This window comes from Hyperolius riggenbachi, chromosome 2 (assembly GCF_040937935.1).
Source record: "Hyperolius riggenbachi isolate aHypRig1 chromosome 2, aHypRig1.pri, whole genome shotgun sequence".
Classification (NCBI taxonomy): Eukaryota; Metazoa; Chordata; class Amphibia; order Anura; family Hyperoliidae; genus Hyperolius; species Hyperolius riggenbachi.
The window spans coordinates 370,986,544-371,004,355 of NC_090647.1; the positions used below are offsets into that span (position 1 = coordinate 370,986,544).

At 44.5% G+C, this 17,812-nt stretch overlaps 1 protein-coding gene across 1 annotated transcript in view; it reads right to left on the reverse strand.

The window, feature by feature from the left end:
• The window catches only part of SLC16A1 (solute carrier family 16 member 1), an 85,084-nt gene extending 68,184 nt beyond the window's left edge, over positions 1 to 16,900 (reverse strand). Inside the window, exon 1 of the mRNA XM_068269726.1 lies at positions 16,790 to 16,900. The gene's annotated coding sequence lies outside the window, so the exon portion shown is untranslated. The remainder of the gene's footprint in view (positions 1 to 16,789) is intronic.
• Between the last annotated feature and the right edge of the window lie 912 nt (positions 16,901 to 17,812).

Consider the following 17,812-nt stretch of genomic DNA (forward strand, 5'->3'; position numbering starts at 1 on the left):
CACTAAGTCAATATTTATCTGCAAATTCCTTGCTTGATCAGTTCCAATCTGGCTTCCGGCCAAACCACGCCACAGAAACAGCCCTCACCAAAGTAGCTAATGATCTCCTCACAGCTAAATCCAAAGGCTATTATTCCATACTCATCCTTCTAGATCTGTCATCAGCATTCGACACTGTCGACTAGGGCTGAACGATTTTCGGTTTTAAACCGAAAATCGTGATCAAGGTTAAGACGATCTTCAGATCGTCAGAGCTTCGGTTTTGCTGCGGTTTTCTCTGCCGCTCTGCATGTGTAAATAAAACAGAGACCTTACCCTGTAGATGCTGGAGAGGAGGCCAGTGAGGGGGTTAAATCGGACCATGCCCCCTCCCTCTCCGGGTGAAAGCGGCAGACAGGGAAGGAGGGCTGGTCCCGCCCCTACCACTGGAAGATGAAAAGAGCCGGAGACGCGCTGCCCGGGAGAGCCAATAACAGCAATTAACTTCTGTCCGCTCTCTCTAACTACCGGGGGGGGGGGGGGGGGGGGGGGGGGGGAATAGTCTGCGACAACTACTGTTACTGGCTGCAGTCCACTCCCTGCCTGTCCCGTGTGAGCTGCCTGGCTGGGGGGTGATAGTGACTGACACTGAAAACATCACACTGCTGGCTGGACAGCTTCTAGCACTCGCACAGCTATTACACTCATCTCCCCTGAGCACTGATAGGTTACATGGGGAGTCACTGCTGTCATGTCACACAGTACTGATATGTAGAGGTAGGGCAATATGATTATATATTCCTCTGCATATATCTAGCTGACTTCCGATTTATACACTGCTCAGTACTGTGTGACATGACAGCAGTGACTCCCCATGTAACCTATCAGTGCTCAGGGGAGATGAGTGTAATAGCTGTGTGATTGCTAGAAGCTGTCCAGCCAGCATCTGCAGCGAGGTGACGTTTTCAGTGTCAGAGTCACTATAACCCCACAGCCAGCAGCACACGGGACAGACAGAGAGGGGACCGTAGTTATAGTAGTTGACTCAGACTGTCCCCCGTCAGGTAGAGAGCGACTGGATGGTCAGAGTGAACTGATCCATCGTTGTGTAGCAAAAATAGTCTACAGAATCGAAATCGCAATTTCTGCCAAAAATCGTGCAATTCAATCTTTTCCTAAAATCGTTCAGGCCTACTGTCGACCACACTACTCCTACAGATCCTTTCATCTATAGGAATAAATGACCTCTCTCTCTCCTGGATATCTTCCTACCTCTCTGGAAGGTCTTTCACTGTTTCTTATTCAGATCAGGCCTCCTCTCCACATCCTCTGTCTGTAGGGGTACCTCAAGGCTCTGTCCTCTGTCCCCCTGCTCTTCTCCATCTACATGCACGGTCTTGGTAACTTAATCAGCTCATTTGGTTTCCAATACCACCTATATGCAGACAATACACAACTGTACCTCTCGGCCCCAGACCTTAACTCCCTCCTCACACGGGTTCCCGACTGCCTGTCCGCTATTTCCTCTTTCATGTCCTCTCGCTTCTTAAAACTTAATATGAATAAAACTGAACTAATAGTCTTTCCACCATCCCTGTCCACCCCTTTGCCTGATATTACAATAAAATGTTAACAACACGTCTATAACATCAGTTCCCAAAGCATGGTGCTTGGGGGTAATATTTGATTCTTCTCTCTCATTTACTCCTCACATTAACTCCCTAACCAGCTCCTGCCATTTCCAACTGAAAAACATAGCACGTATCAGACCTTTTCTCTCTCATGACACAACCAAAATGTTAGTACATGCTCTTATTATATCTTGATTGGACTTTTGAAATATATTGCTTGGTGGACTTCCAACTAACCGACTAACACCGCTCAATTCTGTACTGAGCTCTGCTGCTCGACTCATTCATCTCTCCTCTCGCTCTTCCTCTGCTGACCCTCTCTGTCAAGCTCTTCACTGGCTGCCAATTAATGGAGAAGATTCAGTTCAAACTCATTAACCCTAACCTACAAAGCTCTCCACAATCTCTCTCCCCTGTACATCTCACTAGTCTCCAGATACCAACCCAACCGCAATCTCAGATCTGCACACGAGCTTCTTCTATCCTCTTCTACAATTACCTCCTCACATTCACGTGTACAAGACTTCTCACGTGCCTCACCCCTCCTCTGGAATGCCCTTCCACAACACATCCGCCACTCTCCCACCTTTGAAATCTTTAAACGCTCCCTCAAAACCCACCTTTTCCAACAAGCATATTCTCTAGCTTAGGCCATGCACCCACTAAATAACCTAATTGCGCACTGCCTGTACATATACTGTATACATCCCCACCTCTTGTTTCCACCCCATTCCTTTAGATTGTAAGCTCGCAAGGGCAGGGCCCTCACCCTTTTGTGTCATGGATTGTTATTAATTTAATTGCTGGCACACTGTTAGACATTTATACATTTTAGTCATCATGTTAAATCAAATTGTAATCCGCAGTGCTGTATCTTGTATCAGTGTTCATATTTGATGTATATCATTGTCTGCATCATTATGTATTTCTTGTTTGTTTTCTTACATTGTACAGCGCCACGGAATATGTTGGCGCTTTATAAATAATAATAATAATAATAATAATATTAATGAAAAATACATCAGTGTATTAATCTCCCTGGTGGTAACCCCAACCTGAGCTCGGGGTAGGAAAAATGAGCTGCGAGCGGTAAGCCAGAGCTCAAGTCGGGGTAGGAAATTCCAATGTTTTCTTGTTTAGGAGTCCCGTGTGCGATCGCTGCTGTGCAACAGGACTCCAGTATCAGCCCCTGGCTCTCCCCTGCCTGTGTGAGCGTTTTTGCCTGCCGGGATCCCCATAGCCCCGCTCTTGTTCCAGGGACCGGGCAGCCAATCAGAGGGGTGGTGCGGTGTGACGTCACCGGGGGTGGGGTATAGGCATGTTATGTGCCCTCATTGTAGGCATTGATCAGACAACCGGCTATGGAGAGCTGCTCCTGCGGGTGTATAATAGCCATGACATCATCTGAACACACTGCACATACATCGCACCCTACAAACCCCCCACAGGCAGGCTGCGTGCATAGTACAACACCCAACCGGTCTGCTGCCAGCTCCACAGAGCATACAATCCAGCAGGTCACTCATCCTGGTAGAGGGGCATAACAGTCTGGATCACTCTGTATATGGTCAGGACTCTAGTGATGGTGATATGCCCCCACCAGTGATAAAAAAAAAAAAAAAAAAAAAAAAAAAAAAAAAGAGGAGGAGGTACACACACCAAAAGTTTGGACACACCTCATTCAAAGAGTTTTCTTTATTTTCATGACTATGCACATTGTAGATTCACACTGAAGGTATCCAAACTATGAATTAACACGTGGAAATATAGTACATAACTAAAAAGGGTGAAACAACTGAAAATGTCATATTCTAGGTTCTTCAAAGTAGCCACCTTTTGCTTTGATTACTGATTTGCACACTCTTGGCATTCTCTTGATGATCTTCAAGAGATAGTCACCTGAAACGGTCTTCCAACAGTCTTGAAGGAGTTCCCAGAGATGCTTAGCACTTGTTGGCCCTTTTGCCTTCTCTCTGTGGTCCAGCTCACCCCAAACCATCTCGATTGGGTTCAGGTCTGGTGACTGGAGGCCAGGTCATCTGGTGCTGCACCCCATCACTCTCCTTCCTGGCCAAAAAGCCCTAACAGCCTGGAGGTGTGTTTGGGATCATTGTCCTGACCGGATGAAATAGCATGCCGCTGCAAGATGCTGCGGTAGCCATGCTGGCACAGTATGCCTTTAATTTTGAATAAATCTGCAACTGTGTCACCAGCAAAGCAACCCCACACCATCACACCTCCTCCTCCTCCTCCATGCTTCACGGTGGGAACCGGGCATGTAGAGACCATCCGTTCACCTTTTCTGTGTTGCACAAAGACTTGGTGGTTGGAACCAAAGATCTCAAATTTGGACTTAGATTAATGCACAGATTTCCACTGGTCTAATGTCCATTCCTTGTGTTCTTTAGCCCAAACAAGTCTCTTCTGCTTGCTGCCTGTCCTTGCAGTGGTTTCCTAGCAGATATTCTACCATGAAGGCCTGATTCACACAGACTCCACTTAACAGTTGTGCTATAGATGTGTCTGCTGCTAGAACTGTGTGGCATTGACGTGGTCTCTAATCTGCTGTTAACCTGCAATTTTTGAGGCTGGTGACTCGGATGAACTTATCCTCCGCAGCAGAGGTGACTCTTGGTCTAACCTTTCCTGGGGTGGTCTGCATGTGAGCCAGTTTCTTTGTAGCATTTGATGGTTTTTGAAACTGCACTTGGGGACACTTTCAAAGTTTTTCCAATTTTTTGGACTGACTAATTTCTGAAAGTATTGATGGCCACTCGTTTCTCTTTACTTAGCTGCTTTTTTCTTCTCATAATACAAATTCTAACAGTCTATTCAGTAGGAATATCAGCTGTGTATCCACCTGACTTCTCCACAATGCAACTGATGGTCCCAACCCCATGTATAAGGTACGAAATCCCACTTACTAAACCTGACAGGGCACACCTGTAAAGTGAAAACCATTTAAGGTGACTACCTCTTGAAGCTCATCAAGAGAATACCAAGCGTGTGCAAAACAGTAATCAAAGCAAAAAAGGTGGCTACTTTGAAGAACCTAGAATATGACATATTTTCAGTTGTTTCACACTTTTTGGTTATGTATTATATTTCCACATGTGTTAATTCATAGTTTGAATGCCTTCAGTGTGAATCTACAGTGTTCATAGTCATAAAAATGGAGAAAACTCTGAATGAGAAGGTGTGTCCACACACACACACACACACACACACACACACACACACACACACACACACACACACACACACACACACACACACCTTTACTAAGTTGGAAAGTGAGTAGTGTACAACCCTTTCACAATCAGAGAACAAAATGTGTATATACACACACACACAAATCCTCCAGAACTGTAAGAACTCAGGAGAGCAATTACAAAAAATTAACTAGATGATACTACACTACAGTAAGACTTAAATCTTTATTTCCCAGTAGAGATGATACTTGCTGGAGATTTAGTGCAGACAGAGGGACTTTACTCCACATATTTTGGTATTGCCCTATATTGGATGCTTATAGGAAGAGAATAGAGAGACTATTAAAAGCAGTAACTAAAGGTGGCCATACACTGGTCGATTTGCCATCAGATTCGACCAACAGATAGATCCCTCTCGAATCTGATCAGAGAGGGATCGTATGGCCACCTTTACTGCAAACAGATTGTGAATCGATTTCAGCCTGAAACCGATCACAATCTGTGAAGCTGCCGCTGCTGCCTCCCCCCCCCCCCCCCTCATACATTACCTGTTCCGGCCGGCACGAGTCCCCTGGTCCCCGCAGCTTCTTCTCCGCTCCGGGCTCCAGACCGTTCCTGCAGCTACTGAACTTCCTGTCCAGGGGAAGTTTAAACAGTAGAGGGCGCTCTACTGTTTAAACTTCCTGCCGGGACAGGAAGTTCTGTGTAGCTGCAGCCGGTCCGGAACCCAGCGCGGAAAGACAGCGGGGACCAGGGGACTCGCACCGGCCGGAACAGGTAATGTATACCCGCTGTATTGCGTCGGGCATTCAAACGCCGTTATCAACGCACCCCCGACCCGCCGGCGAGAAAAATTTTCCGCACGGACGGATCGACGGGAACGATCAATTTCAGACAGAAATCGATCGTTCTGTCAGCGGTGTGCGCGGCGATTTCACGGCCGATTCGGCCGTATATCGGCGGGAAAATAGTTAGGTGTATGGGCCCCTTAACAAGTTCCATACACGCCCGAATTCTACACTCTATTCAGTGGTCAATGAAAAGCTACAAGAAGCCAGCGGTTAGACACATCCTAAATGGAGCAAAATGTTTATTGTTAAGACACTGGGGTGGACAGACCATACCTGGGGTGGAGGAACTAGTAAGAGAGTTAGATAACAGATCTTATGGAAGAATTTACATATACCACTCAAAATAAACTATAAAAAAAAAAAGAAAAAAAAAAGTGGTCTTTCTGGAACTATTTCAGGCACTGCAGATTTTGAGACTGCTCTATATGACTGTATCACTAACAAATAGATTCCTCTTTTACCTGCCTATGAGAAACTCAGAATATAGCACTAAGGTATATAATGGTCTCTGAATGTCAGGTTACAATGAGCACACTGTTGGAGGCTGCTGCGGGGATCCGAACCAGAGATTGGGAGGTTGGGGTGGGGTTTTGGAGAGTTCATTCATGACATGCAACGTTTCTACTTGTTATCAAATGCTTTGCTCTAAAGATATCATCGTTGCACTTTAAATCTTTAAAGAATGTATGACATCTCAAGGACAGGCCACTGAATAAGCCTCCTTAGGCTTAGCGGGACAGGTGAGAATTTACACAGTACATACACTGGAGCAGGGAGGCCCCATTTTACACTTGGGTGTACAGCAGCCAGGGTCCATCACATACATCGGTAGTTGTGACATCGAACGCCATTACTGCCGCGCATCCACCTGACTTTTCCAGCATGCTCTTTGAATGCATTTGACCAATTTGAACCCAAAGTTAATCCAATCATGTATAGATTTTGCTTTAACCACTTAATCCCTCGGTCGTTTTCACTGTATGCATCCGAGCAATGTTCACCTCCCATTAGCCTATAACTTTATCACTACTTATCACAATGAATTGATCTATATCTTGTTTTTTCCGCCACCAATTAGGCTCTTTGGGTGGTACATTTTGCTAAGAGCTACTTTACTGTAAATGCATTTTAAACAGGAAGAATAAGAAAACTGAAAAAATTCATCATTTCTCAGTTTTCGGCCATTATAGTTTTAAAATATACATGCCTCCATAATTAAAACCCACGTATTGTATTTGCCCCGGGTTATTTCACCGTTTATGTCCCTATCACAATGTATGCCGACAATATGTTATTTGAAAATAAGAGCATTTTTCCCGTTTTGCATCCATCACTATTTACAAGCTTCTTTTTTTTTTTTTTTTTTTTTTTAAATAAAAAAAAAATTTCATCTTTACATAGATATTTAAAAAGTTTAGACCCTTAGGTAAATATTTATGTGTTTTTTGTTTTATTGTAATGTTTTTTTTATTAAACATTTTATATGGGTATTTTTGGGAGGATGGGATGTAAATAGTGTTTGATTTGGGGAAATGTGTATTTAATTATTTTTTTTTTTTTTTACTTTTAGCTGTAGTTTAACTTTTTGGCCACAAGATGGCAACCTTGAGTTTGTTTACATGACGTCACTCTAAGCGTAGGGACATAGGAGTCAGAAAAAGCGAAGCTTCCGAGAGAAGCTGACGCTTTTTCTGTGGGGGAGAGGAATCAGTGATCGGGCACCATGGCCTGATTCATTGATTCCTGGGCTAACTAATCCACGGCCGGGAGCGTGCGTGCGATCGGCCGCGAGAGTGCACGTCCTTGACGTAGAACTAAGTCGAGGACAAACTGGTTAAATATTTGCACCTCATTGACCATCTCATTTCAATTAATTCCTGGCAGTATAATTACTTTCAGATTTTATTGTATAGAATAAGGTGCAATGTTTTCACAAGCGTTTAGACCCTAAAAATCATACCGCTAGATAGATCTGAAGTAGCCCTGCATATTACACACCTACCATGGTTCCAACTCAGAGTTACTGCTCTGAGCTTGACTAGGGGTTACCGCTAAGGAGGTAAAAAGACTAAGGGCTCGTTTCCACTATCGCGAATCTGCATGCGTCCAACGCATGCAGATTCGCACATGGTATGCAAGTGGGTGGGCCTGTTTCCACTGTAGCGTTGGTGATGTGCGTTTTTTTCAGCGGTAAAAAAACGCACAAAAGAGCCAACGATTTCGCCTGCGTCGGGAATCCGTGCGAATCGCCGCTAATGTATTTAATAGTAAAAACGCATGCGGTTTTTACATGCGTTTTTACCCGCGATTTCGCACCTTTTTCAATTTTATTTTGCCCTGGCAGTGTCATGGTTAATTTCGCATGGCACCCTGCCATGCGAAATCGCACGCGAAATCGCGGGTAAAAACGCATGTGGAAACGCATCCGCATGCGTTTTTACAAGCGTCGGAATGCGGCCGAAATCGCGTCGCAACAGTGGAAACAAGCCCTAAAAGTCTTGTACATACACTAGACTAGAGCATAGTTCCCCAACCCTATGTACTGCAGGAAACCACAAACATTCACAGGTGAGGTAACTAGTGTCTCAGCAGAGCCGATTAACTACCTCTGTTGATTTCCACAAAACATGCACGGTTGGTGGACCTTGAGGACAAGGTTGGGGGAACACTGTAAGAGGGTTCTCAGCTTAGGAAGCAAGCCTACCATGTTTATGACAGCCCAGATGTGTTGCCAAGCAACTTCCATTTTAAACTGCACCTTTGTCCCTCCTCCGTAGCACTAAAGGTGCGTACACACGTCAGATAAAAGTCTTTGGAAAATGAAAGATCACAGACCAATTTTACCCCCTTTCATGTAGTATGAGAGCCATACTCTACACAGTCTATTCTATGGAGCTGAACTCCCCATCAGATAAAAATCTTTGCAAGATGCTGCACACAAAGACCGCTGTACACATGCAACAGATCAGTATCTGCAAAAGATCTGTTCCTGCAAAAGATCCATTCCTGCAAAACGCATTCATAGTCTATGATATCTGCAAACCTCATACACACCTTGTTTAACGGACAATTATCTGTAGATCAGATCCACCAGGTTGGATCTTCAGATCGGCAGATAATTGGCTGATCTGCAGATGAATGCCCATTAAACAAGGTGTGTATGGGATCTGCAGATATAGACTATGAATGCATTTTGCAGGAATGGATCTTTTACAGGAACAGATCTTTTGCAGATACTGATCTGTTGAATGTGTACAGCATCTTTGTGTGCAGCATCTTGCAAAGATTTTTATCTGATGGGGAGTTCAGCTCCATAGAATCGACTGTGTAGAGTATGGCTCTCATACTACATGAAAAGGGGTAAAATTGGTCTGTGATCTTTCATTTTCCAAAGACTTTTATCTGACGTGTGTACGCACCTTAAGATTCATTGCTACTCTGTAGGCTAACGGCCATTTGCTATAGTGAACTGGAGTGTGCATCATACATCAGAAAAACATGTGAATGGGGCCAGTAAAGTACACTGGCATCCAATATAATGCATGTATAAAAATGTGAGCAGGCACTAAAACTTGATCAACCTTAACATTTATCCAGGACTCTGAAGTGATATAATCTGGTAATTAAACATACGTGTGATACTATAACCAGAAAGCAATTGTATCAGTTTATAAAATGTGCAAATTTACACTATTCACTAAAATATAGAAATGCAATAAAGAGCAGCACGTACGCTGGCTAGTTCAGAGAAAAACAGGAAAGATGGAACACAGTCAGCAAAAACTAGAAAAAGCTACAACATCTAAAAACAGACCTGAATAAAATAAAGACAAGGTGATTGACAACGTATGACGATGTCTTATAATCAGATAAAAGGTTAAGAAGCATTCAATGAAGCGTGATGTCACACTTTCCAGGCTGTTGCCAAGCTACAAAGACGCTGTTCCATAAGACAGAGTGTGAGCAGCACGTGCACACACTAGTGACATGTCAACGCAGTCTACCTGATCTTACTTGTAAGACTGGGAATCAGCACCACAGGGGCAGGAGGGAACTTTTGTGGCTTTCTCAGTTCTAGCAGCAGGAGCTTACTGAAATAAGATGAATGCAAGCCAGACATTCCGTAACTGAAAAAAACTTTGTAGCAACAAAAATGACGATTCTGTTGAAATGAGTCACTACTGTTACACCATCCTGTATACGCACATCAAGCTCGTGCAAAAAGTTTATTACTACATTATTTAGAATTACAACATGTATACTGCAAGAAAGATCAGTCAATTGTGAAAGAATAAAAAAGGCAGTTGGTGGCCATACACTGGTCGATTTGCCATCAGATTCGACCAACAGATAGATCCCTCTCTGATCGAATTTGATCAGAGAGGGATCGTATGGCCACCTTTACTGCAAAACAGATTGTGAACCGATTTCAGCCTAAAACCGTTCACAATCTGTGGTGGTGGTGCTGCCGCCACTCCCCGCATACATTACCTTTTCCGCCAGCGCGAGTCCCGCTGACACCGTCTCCGCGCTGGTCTGGTCTCCGGAATGCTTCACTTCTTCCTGCCCGGCAGGAAGTTAAAACAGTAGAGGGCGCTCTACTGTTTAAACTTCCTACCGGGCAGGAAGAAGTGAAGCATGCCGAAGACCAGACCAGTGCGGAGACGGAGCAGCGGGACTCGCGCCGGCGTAACAGGCAATGTATACCCGCGGTATTGCGTCGGGCATTCAAACGCCGCTATCGACGCACTCCCGACCCGCCGACGCTCGAAAAAAAAATTTCCGCGCAGGTGGATCGACAGCAACGATGGATTTCGGACGGAAATCCATCGTTCTGTCAGCGGTGTGCACGGCGGTTTCACAGCCGTTTCGATCACTGTGATCGAAGTGGCTGTATATCGGCGGGAAAATCGTTAGGTGCATGGGCCCCTTTAATCATAGTTACATAGTTATGGTTGAAAAAAGACATACGTCCATCGAGTTCAACCAGTACAAAGTACAACTCCAGCCTGCTCCCTCACATATCCCTGTTGATCCAGAGGAAGGCGAAAAAACCCTTACAAGGCATGGTCCAATTAGCCCCAAAAGGGAAAAATTCCTTCCCGACTCCAGATGGCAATCAACATCATTAGGCATTACCTAGTAATTGTAGCCATGGATGTCTTTCAACGCAAGGAAAGCATCTAAGCCCCCTTTAAATGCAGGTATAGTTTGCCGTAACGACTTCCTGTGGCAATGCATTCCACATCTTAATCACTCTTACTGTAAAGAACCCTTTCCTAAATAAATGGCTAAAACGTTTTTCCTTCCAGATCATGTCCTCTAGTCCTTTGAGAAGGCCTAGGGACAAAAAGCTCATCCGCCAACTATTATATTGCCCTCTGATGTATTTATACATGTTAATTAGATCTCCTCTAAGGCGTCTTTTCTCTAGAATAAACCCAGTTTATTATTATTAATTTATAAAGCGCCAACATATTCGCGCTGTACAATGTAAGAAAACAAACAAGGGATACAAACAAGGGATACATAATGATACAGACAATGATATACATGAAATATGAACACTGATACAAGATACAGCACTGCGGATTACAATTTGATTTAACATGATGACTAAAATGTATAAATGTCTAACAGTGTGCCAGCAATTAAATTAATAACATTCCATGACACAAAAGGGTGAGAGCCCTGCCCTTGCGAGCTTACAATCTAACCTTTCTTGGTAAGCGAGACCTTCCATCCCACGTATCAATTTTGTTTCTCGTCTCTGCACCTGCTCTAAGGCTTCTTGCACACCAAGACGTTGTGTTAGGTGCCACGTTAAGGTCGCATAACGTGCACCTAACACAACGTATGGTGCTGCAAAAGCCGACGGTAGAGTGAGCTGCGTTTGGCGGCTCGATTCCTATAATGTCTCCCAGAGTGGCGCTGATTGGCCAGCGGGACCACGTAATGCGGAGCGAGACACTCCGCATCACGTGGTCCCGCCGGCCAATCAGCTGCCACCAGTGCAGTGAATATTAAGTAGCCATGTGCGCTGCTACTGTAGCTGGCTCTCCCCGCCCCCCACTGCGCATGTGCAAACAGTCTAACGCGGCTATAGCCGCTCCAACGCCGTAGCATGCTGCACTTTGCACCGAACGTGCAGCATTACATGTAACGCAACGTGGGCTGTGTGAACAGCCCACTTGTGTTACATTGCTGTGCGTTAGGGGAGCGTTACAGGCGCACTAACGTGCGCCTGTAACGTCTTGGTGTGTAAGCAGCCTAAAACTGCAATATCTTTTTTGTAATGTGGTGCCCAGAACTGAATTCCATATTCCAGATGTGGCCTTACTAGAGAGTTAAACAGGGGCAATATTATGCTAGCATCTCAGGTTTTTATTTCCCTTTTAACGCATCCCAAAATTGTGTAAGCTTTAGCTGCAGCGGCTTGGCATTGAGTACGATTATTTAACTTGTTGTCGATGAGTACTCCTAAGTCCTTCTCCAAATTTGATGTCCCCAACTGTATCCCATTTATTTTGTATGGTGCTAGACAATTGGTACGACCAAAATGCATGACCTTACATTTTTCAACATTGAATTTCATCTGCCATGTATGTGCCCATATAGCCATCCTATCCAGATCCTGTTGCAATATGACACTATCTTCCTGAGAGTTGATGATTCTGCACAATTTTGTATTATCTGCAAAAATAGCAACATTACTCACTACTGCATCTACTAGGTCATTAATAAATAAATAAATTGAAGAGCACTGGACCCAGTACAGACCCCTGTGGGACCCCACTGCTAACAGTCTCCCATTTTAAACACGATCCATTGACCACAACTCTTTGTTTTCTGTCCATTAGCCAGCTCCCTATCCATGCACACAGACTCTTCCCCAGTCTTTGCATCCTCATCTTTTGCACCAGACTTTTGTGGGGAACAGTGTCAAAGGCCTTTGCAAAGTTCAAGTTATCTATCTTTACACTTACTTACCTATTGTTTCATTATAGATGTTCATGTTACTAAAGGTGGCCATACACTCGTCAGATAGATTTCTTATCTGATGTGTTAGGGAACATTTTTTACTAGGATTATAATTCCAATAGATTTCAGTTTGAAATCTATTGAAAATCGATCTGATTGCATTTTTTTGCCATCAGATTTCCATTAGGGCCAATGCAAAATGATAAGCAATCTCAACAGATCGACCTAGATTTTCCACCCTGCCAGATCGATTGAAATCAATCGAAATCAACTGCCAATCGGTCGATCAACCGATTTGCAATCGACCAATTTTGATCGATCGGCCAGAAAATCGGCTGAGTGTATGGGCCCCTGAAGAAGTGACTAATGGGATGTCACATACTAATGCTGGGGGAAACAAACAACAAAAAAAAAAAACAACTACCATTCCACTCTTCCAGGCCAAAGCAAGTACATTCTTTGGAGCTAGTATGGTCGGGATGAGCCAACAAAAATCCATAGGGAACAGTTCTGCAATCACAGCAATATCAACAACTCCAAGCATTCTAATTGGCCAGATAGGCTGTAGTAATAATATGCCCACACTATCTGAAACCTAGAAGTTTAAGATGGTGCTGTCCACCCAATTACATTAGTGGAATTTCCCCATGGACTTTCTCGCTGGCTCACCTCAACCATACTTGCACCAACTATTTTTTCGTTGCTCCTCATCTCAGCATAAAGCTGGCAATACAAATATTGATATTCCACATTAATTCATGGCAGACTGAATCACAATGATCGAATTTACCAGAAATCTATACCACAGCATGTCTCACTAATAAGAGTCTTTCCTTAAAAACTGAAAATTTTAATAGACGAAGGGCATGGAGCAGAGGCAGACCGAGCAGAACAATTCTGCAAAAAATAGAAGGTCAATAGATTTCATACTGAAAGTCTGTGTAGAGAGCTAATCAATACCTCTCTGATCAGGTTCAGGTCAGAGAGTTTGCCACATTGTCAATCTATGCATGCATGGCAACCTTATGGAAGCAATAATAGTCCTGTAATAATATCACATTGATCTTGGTACGGTGTGGTGCAGCACAGCGGGTGCAGATGCAGTAGCACAGCAAGCAGTGATCTTCAATCAACTGCTGACAGTTAAAGTGAATGTGTAGTGCAAATACAAATCAGATACTCACCTAAGGAGAGGGAAGGCTTTGGGTCCTATAGACCCCAACCCTGTCCTCAAGGCCCACCAACAGACATGTTTTGTGGAAATCTAAAGGGGTAGATAATCAGCTCTGTTGAGACACTAATTACCTCACCTGTGCAAGTTTGTGGTTTTCTGCAAAAGTAAGGGCTGGTTCACATGGGCATTTTTGTGGCGTTTACGCAGCGTTTCAGACGCGGCGTTTTTTGGGATCTACCGCCGTCCCAGTCAAGTGAATAGGAGCGTTTAGAGCTGGCTTTTGCATGCTTTCATGAAAGCCTGGCGGTAGATCCCGGCGTTGCATCTAGTCTCAAAAGCAACATGTTGCTTTCAGAGGCAGTAAATGCCAGGAAACAATAGCAGAGACCAGAACTGCTAGCCTTGAACGCTACCCAAAAGCCTTCAAAAGCTAGCTTTTAAACGCTGGCGTTTAAACGCAGCGCCAAGCAAAAGCTCAGCAGACGCCCGTGTGAACCAGCCATTACTGTTGGTGGGCCTTAAGGACAAGGTTGGGCAACTCTGCTGTAGAGCCTCCCCATTCTCCTCATGGTTCCATCTTTCCCCCGCAGCCTTCACTGTACAAATCTTCTGCAACGGGAGACTTCAGAAGTCTTCGGAAGCGCATGGGTTTCCGAAGACAGGCAGCCCTTTACTACACAAGTGCGGAATAGAGGACACTCGCGCAGTATGGAGCAGACCATCTTTGGAAGCCCGAGTGCTTACAAAGCCGGCCCAACACGAAAAAGAGCAGTCTCTGACTGATCAGTCAGACTGCTAACGGGGAAACACGGGGACCGTGAGGAGACTGGGACGGCTGTAGTGGTCACAAGCCTGTACTCAAGGCCCACCAACACTGCATGTTTTGTATAAATCCATAGAAGCAGTTATGGCCCTTTTCAACTAGCCGCAATCCACTTGAACAAGCGGATCGCCAGTGCCCATGGTTTAAATGTAAACCACGCTGCACTTTTTCTATTAGCGAATTTTGATTTTTCCCCGCGCACAATCATTGTGCAGCACAATTATTGCTGCGCTTGCGTTTTGCTCTCAGCAACACTAATTACCCCCCCCCCCCACCTGTGATTGTGTGGTTTCCTGCAAAACATGTACAGTTGGTGGGCCGTGATAACAGGGTTGGGGAACACTACTCTATAGGCCCCAGAGCCTTCCCTCTCCTTAAGCATTTTTTTTTTATTTTCACTTCAGACTCCCTTTAAGGTGCCTATACAACTAGTAATATATGGGTAGATCAACCCAAAAAAAAAAAAAAAAAGACAGATCTTGCTCTGATCGAATCTTATCAGAGATCCCTGTTGGCTGCCCATAATTATTTAGTATTTATATAGCACCGACATCTTACGCAGCGCTGTACAGTATATATATTGTCTTGTTACTAACTGTCCCTCAAGGAGCTCACAATCTAATCCCTACCACTGTCATATGTCTTGCCACTACCCCCCCAAATGTTAATGTACCAACATATATGTGGCGTCCCACGTGGCTGCCACATAGCACAGGTCACGAGTGACACCACGTTATATGCAGCAGTCACATGGAATGCAGATGGGTAAGCAAGATCAGCTGGACACTCGCACCAGCAGGAACAAGCGAGATTTGAATGTACATGGAATTGGGAGAGGGGGTTTAGCACGTTTGTTGGTTATTGCCAAGTATTGCTTATTAGTAGGAGGGCTTTTCGGTCTCTTTTATCCCCCTATACATAACTAGTGGTTTGGGTCACCCCAAGCTGCTTGGTTACACCGTTGTACTTGGTTATTGCCCCAAACCTTATCTACTACATTGGCCCTAGATTTCCCAGCATGCTCAAATACATTCCACAAATTTCGACTCCAAATCACTGATTGGGCACGCTTGTTACAGCACAGATTTTCATACATTTCGATGAAATTATTGAGTCAGGTGGTCAGTCAGGCTGCTAAGTCGATAGATACATGGCTACCTTTAATTGAAAGGTGGACCAGAAATTTTGGAAGGTCTAGGCAAGGCGGGTTTGGGGTGAATAGTGGCAGTGGAAATAGATGGACTTTATCACACCATTTTGCATAAAAGTGGTAAAACACTAATCAGTGATCCCATTTTCACAAATGAAAAACTAATCAAGGTAATAAACGAATTGACATGTAACACAGTTGGGGCTCTTAGCAACTCATCCATGAGCAACAAAAAGTAATCCTGGCTGTGTACCAACATTTTAGCATACCCATCAAAAGGCTATTTACTAAACCCAGCATATCTGTACATAATAAGCATAGCGATTCTAATCTGCCATAAAAACTGGTAGTGAATGGCTACACTAATACAGAGAAGTACAATGGTCCACATGTACAACTTCCCACTTCATTCATCACTGCCACACAGTAATTCATCAGTAGTCAAGACTACGTAAAGAATTGCTGGAATCAATGCATTCCTGTAGTAACAACTTTCACAGGAGATGCCCACAACCTTGCATGTGTACAGTCTGCAGGCAGCGGCTGGTGAATCTCTCAGTGAAGGACATGTGTCCTCTGTACTCGGGGACAGTCACCTCTACAGCAGCTACCATGAGCCACACGCTGCCTACGTGGAGCCATACAATGGCACTGTTTCCTGGAGACAATCAGCTGTACTACAGTACACATATCTATTTACTGTAGCTAAATTACGAAACACTGTATTAAAGTCCTGGAAGTCACGGCAGGATAATGACGCGCATAATCACGATAACTAGGAAGGCGTCCGATTGGAGCACGACGGTAGCCCGTTACACGTGGACCCCGGCCCGCCCCTCACCCGATGCTACGGACTCATGAGGCTCCCAAGCCGGGTGAACAAAGAGTCCATTGGAAGCGGAGCAGAGACTGGCCCGCGCTGTACCCCCGGCACACGCCGCCTCTACACATGGCCGGGGAGATTCCGCCGGTGTACTTGTTAGCTCACCTTTGTTACAGCGTGTATCCCGAAGCCACACAGGAGAAGCAGAGAAGGCAAAGGCTGAGTGGCTAGATGAGCGCTGGCTAGACCTCTTCCTATCTTTACTGTCTTTACAGACACACCGCGCCTGCCCAGACACGCCCTCTTTGGCCGCCCCCTCATGTTTATTTAACAGCTGCTTGCTAAGCTAGCTACATTCTATTATCATTTATGCCTATTGTTTTTGTTTCGGGGGCACGTGAAATGTGCGCTGGATTGAACGTTAGTTCCGTAGTAGGCAGATCATCTGGCGGCTGCATTGCTATCATGCTAGCAGCATTGCAGTGTCAGATCAGCCAATGATGCTGCAGGCTGATTCATGGAACAGTGCCATTCCATGGTGCTGCTCATACGTGAGTACTTTACACTGCTTATCTTATACAGTAGTTACAGTCCAGCGTGGGTAAATCTGACCATACTGGTACTAAATAGATCATAGATAGGAATTGATTATACATCAACTGATGATCACCCAAATATTAAAACCCCCTGCCTAATATTGTTCCACTTCTGTCACCAAAACAAGGGAAGAGCTCCTGGAAACCTCTTGTTCTGTGTGTGGCTCAAGGACATTAGCAACAGATCCTTTTTGTCCTAAAACTTGTGAAATGGAATCTCGTGTCAAACTTCACTTTCCTGCACGTTCCACAAATGTTCAATTCTGATTTAATCTATGGCATTTGGAATCCAAATGAATAATCATATCTGGGTCCTTTTTCCATGGTGGTGTGGTTAAGAAAGATGGCCATACACTAAACGTACCCATATATTATTTTATTTTCCATCGACTGATTAAGCGACCAATTACAGTGGTTGATTGAAAGTCGATCGACTAGTAGCCCACACACAACAAGCAAGATCTTATCCGATTCTCCTTCACTAATAGATCTGGACGATGTTGTGTTTCCATGCTCTGAAACCAAAAATCGATTCTGTGTCCATGAAAATCATGTAAACGGTAGCCAATTCCTTGACGATCTACCACTTTTC